The sequence below is a fragment of the Opisthocomus hoazin genome, chromosome 31 (genome assembly GCF_030867145.1).
Source record: "Opisthocomus hoazin isolate bOpiHoa1 chromosome 31, bOpiHoa1.hap1, whole genome shotgun sequence".
Taxonomy (NCBI): Eukaryota; Metazoa; Chordata; class Aves; order Opisthocomiformes; family Opisthocomidae; genus Opisthocomus; species Opisthocomus hoazin.
Genome location: NC_134444.1, coordinates 4,249,211 through 4,254,088, shown reverse-complemented (window position 1 = coordinate 4,254,088; position 4,878 = coordinate 4,249,211). Strand labels below are relative to the sequence as shown.

Here is a 4,878-nt window from a genome sequence, read left to right as displayed (position 1 = left end):
ACACACCCACCGCAATGTCACCTGTGTGAGCCTGGCCCTTAATTCTAACCCATAAGCTCTCAACTCGTTCCTCATCTGCCCCCAGGCCAAGCTCAATGCATTCCAGTTTCTCCCTCACATACAAAGCAGCTCCACCAACTCTCCTTGTTGGCTTGTCTTCTCTAAAGAGTCCGTAGCCATCCACGACAGCATGCCAGTCAGGCAAGTTGTCCCAGCATTTTTCTGTGATGGCCACCAAGTCTTAGCTGTCAGCACGTATCTGTCCTGCTGTATAATGGCTTCCAGTTCCTCCTGTTTATTGCCCATGCTACGTGCGTTAGTTATCAGGAGCGGCTGAGCGAACTGAGGTTGTTTATTCTGGAGAAGAGGAAGCTGAGGGGAGACTTTATTGCTCTCCACAACTACCTGAAACGAGGTTGTAGTGAGGCTGATGTTCGTCTCTTCTCCCAAGTACCTTGCGATAGGATTAGAGGCAATGGAATTAAGTTACATCAGGGGAGGTTTAGATTGGATATTAGTCAAAAATTTCTTTACTGAAAGAGTGGTCAGGCAGTGGAACAGACTGCCCAGAGAAGTGGTGGAGTCCCCATCCGTGGAGGTGTTAAAAAAATGTCTGGATGTGGCACTTTGTGATATGGTTTAGTAGCCATGGTGGGGTTGAGTTGACAGTTGCACTTGATCTTAGAGGTCTTTTCCAGCCTTAATTATTCTGTGATACCGCTGAGTCCCATGGTGAAGAGCATGGTGATGCAGGCTGTCCCCTCTGTAGTCCACAGTGGTCCAGAGTGGAGCAGATAATCATCTGCAGCCAGGGTGGACCTCACCCTGGAGCAGGAGGCTGTGACCCCATGGAGAGCCTGTGCTGGAGCAGGCTTGTGGCAGGACCTGTGGCCTCATGGAAAGAAGAGCCCATGCCAGAGTGGATTTTCTGGCAGGACTTGTAACCCTATGGGGGGGCCCAAGCTGGAGCAGCCTGTTTTTGAAGGACTGCGCCCCATGGAAGGGACCCACATTGGAGAAGTTGGTGAAGAACTGCAGCCTGTGGGAAGGACCCACATTTCAGAAGTTCATGGAAGACTGTCTCCCATGAGAGGGTCCTCATGCTGGAGTAGGGAAGAGTGTGAGGAGTCCTCCCCCTGAGGAGGAAGGAGCGGCAGAGACAACATGTGCTGAACTGACTGCAACTCCACTCCCTGTTTCCCTGCACTGCTTGGGGGAAGGAAGTAGAGACCCTGGGAGTGAAGCTGAGCCCAGGAAGAAGGGAGGGGTGAGGGGAAGGTGCTTTTTAGATTGGTTCTTATTTCTCTTTACCTTACTCTGACTTGATTGGTAAGAAATGAAATAAATTTCACCAAGTCGAGTCTGTTTTGCCCATGACGGTAACTGCTGAGTGATCTGCCTGTCCTTATCTTGACCCGTAAGGCCTTTTTTTACTTTTATCCCCCTGTCCAGCTGAGGAGGGGAAGTGATTGTGTGGCTTGGTGGGCACCTGGTGCCCCTCCACATGCCCCCAGGAATAGCTGAAAGCATTTGTTCCCACTCAGGTTCTGTGCATGCTTGTGTCTCTTATGCCAAGGCAAATAAAGACTTCTGACCTAGTCATTTGTTGTCCCTCTGTGGAGGGACAAACAACATCTCCAAACTTAGGTGAGAGTCCAGTGTTGGAAATGGTGGCTGTTATTAGCTGTTCGGTGATGATTGCTCTGGGACAGATTCGCCCAGGTGCTCAGCAAACACGGGCTGAGAACATACCCTGTTCTGCTGGTCCTTCGTGCCTCTCCCAGGAAGCCCAGCTGTGATAGGACACAGCCATGTGCCCCCACCATGCACACTCACACACTTCATCTCTTCGCTGGTGTTTTCCCTCTGCTGCGTTTTCTTGAGAAAAACATTAGAAGCAGACCTAAGCCTTCAGGCACTGCCCTTAGGAGTACCCCTTTCCTGATGGAAATGCGGTTGTAAATATCAGCTGTGTCACAGAGGTGCCCATTGCTTGTTCCTGCCTCTGGCAAAGGACTGTCATGCCGCAGGACTATGACCAAGATGCCAGTGCTCTCACGCCTCACAGTAACACAAAGGCTTAGAAGGAAAGCGTGGCAGTTGAAAGAGAGCACCTTGGGAAAGACCAAGTGCTGGTGCTCCCTGGCAGCATTGCTGTGCTGGGACTCTTCTCCCCGCCACCTCTGCATGCAGGCACTGCCCCTGCAGCCCCAGAAAAGCTCTCAGACAAAAGGATCTTGGACAAATATTGACTGTGAGGTCCTGTATTTTGTTGTGAAACACAGAGTATGACTCATCATTATGCAGTCTCTGGATGACACAAGACAGGTAGATACTAATTTAGGAATGGTATGCACAATGAAATTTCTTTATGGACAATATTGTTACAGTTTAGAAAAGCTGAAAACCAAACCAAATCAAACAAAACCAACTACATAAATGATATGCAGAAGAAGGTGGGCAGTTTTTTGCGGCTTAAAAGTATCCAACCATTAGTTTGCACACTGCATCCTTGAGCTCCTGGTTCCTCATGCTGTAGATGAGCGGGTTCATCACGGGAGGAAACACCGAGTACAGCACTGCCACCACCAGGTCCAGGGACGGGGAGGAGATGGAGGGAGTCTTCAGGTAGGCAAATGTACCAATACTCATAAACAGAGACACCACAGACAGGTGAGGGAGGCATGTGGAAAAGGCTTTGCACCTGCCGTGCTGAGAGGGAATGCTCATCACGGCCCTGAAGATCTGCACATAGGAGAGCACAATGAAAATAAAACAGCCAAAAGCTACACAGTTGGACCACAATAAGTCCAACTTCACTGAGGTAGGAGTCTGAGCAGGCAAGCTTGAGGAGCTGGGGGATTTCACAGAAGAATTGCTCCAAAGCATTGCCTTGGCAGGGTGGTACTGAAAATGTATTGGCCGTGTGCAGCACAGCATCAAGAATCCCACTGCCCCAGGCAGCTGCTGCCATGTGGACGCAAGCTCTGCTGCCCAGGAGGGTCCCGTAGTGCAGGGGTTTGCAGATGGCAATGTAGCGGTCATAGGCCATGACCGTAAGCAGATAAAACTCTGATGAAATGAAAAAGACAAATAGAAAGACTTGGGCAGCACACCCCCAGTAGGAGATGGCCCTGGTATTCCACAGGGAATTGGCTATCGCATTGGGCAGAGTGGTGGAGATGGAGCCCAGGTCGAGGAGGGAGAGGTTGAGGAGGAAGAAGTACATGGGGGTGTGGAGATGGTGGTCGCAGGCAATGGCAGTGATGATGAGGCCGTTGCCCAAGAGGGCAGCCAGGTAGATGGCCAGGAAGAGCCAGAAGTGCAAGAGCTGCAGCTCCCGTGTGTCTGCAAATGCCAGGAGGAGGAAGTGGGTGATGGAGCTGCCGTTGGTCATTTGCTTCGTCTATGCATGAGGTCCCGTTTCTAGAGGAATAATCAGTGAAGAGTTAGGGCAGACTTCTCGGAGGAAAATCAAAGCTATTCTCCTACAAGCTTACCCTGCTTCCTACACATCCCATTCCTTTTCCAGGAGCCCTTCCTTCAGCTCTGTGGCTGCAGCTCTGGTTGATGCTGGAAGAGTGTACCAGGAGGAGCAGGATCTCCTCCCACTGGCTGCCAAGGAGCCAGCCCTGCTCTGCAGCGGTGGGTTCATGGGCATGGTGGGTCAAGTTCCAGACCTGGTGTATGACTTTGCCAGAGCAACCCGCTCTTATTGCAGAAGGGATTTTCAGCATCTGCACTGCCAGTGCTAAGGAATGGGGATGGCAGAAGGCAGTCTCAGAGGTTTTGGGTTCCTACAGCTTCCCTCATGTCACCTTGGGGATGTGTTTTGATGTCAGAAACTCTCGGCATTTCTACTGCACTTCTGGAGAAGAGAGGGAGTCTTGTGAGGTGTAAAAATTGCTTGTGGCTTAGTGTAGAAGGAGGGCAGCTGGTCTGTCCCTCTGAGTTGTTCTGAGCTGCCCTGGGCTTGTTCTTCATGAAATAGAAGATGATCACACTCTTGTGTTACCTTGAAAAGAAAAAACACAGGTGCTACTGAGAACAGACGCATCCAGTGCAGACTGCTAAATGTCTCGCCCTTTCTCAAGGTCTCAGCACCTCACTTCTAGCCAGGGACACGCATGGGTCGCTTCACCGTCGCAACAGCATTTCCTCCTTTGTAGCATCTCTGAGTTTCTCCATGGGGCTTTCAGATTAAAAAAGGATGCGAGGGTCAGGTTTGCATTTTGGAGAGAAACTCACAGCTTGGAAGGACACGTCAAGGAGACAGCCAAGTGTCCTAGAGGACAGCATCTGATGAAGGGAAAATCAGCTGATCCTCCAGCCCCACAGACTGCACTGCCCACAGCCCCACATGGGAGATAAAAGCTGGGACACTTGGTCCCATGGACACATGTACATGCAAGGACCCACAAGATCAGCCTGTGACACTGCAGGCAAATCTCCACCTCCCCAGAGAATCTGACAGCAAGAATGAAATAACAATAGCAACGACACAGACAAGTGGAGAAACAACAAAATATCCATCGAAGGTCTGGCTGAGAGAAGCCAGGGCAGAGGCAGCCGGGCCCTCAGCACAGCGTTAGCCTTACCCAGCTGTGCATGCTGCCTCCCAGACACCAACATTGTCGGGCAGTCGAGCTCTGAGCCCCTATGACCTGCAGAAGAGAAATGGAGACGCGACTGGAGAGCTGCCCCATGGCTCTGCTGGAGCTCTGCTGCAGAGGAGGTGGTTCATGGCTTGGAGCCCACAGCCCTGAGCGCAGAGGCTTTGGTGGCTGTGAGAGGAGACAAGGGGGCCTACTCAGAGGATGGGGTCTGCACTGGAGGAGATCATATGGAGTTTTCTAAACTCCTTTTCCCACAACATTT

The 4,878-nt window shown here is 51.2% G+C and overlaps 1 pseudogene; it reads right to left on the bottom strand.

Annotated features, from left to right (window-relative positions):
* Positions 1-2,475: 2,475 nt before the first annotated feature.
* LOC142365091 (olfactory receptor 14J1-like) lies at positions 2,476-3,397 on the bottom strand (annotated as a pseudogene).
* Between the last annotated feature and the right edge of the window lie 1,481 nt (positions 3,398-4,878).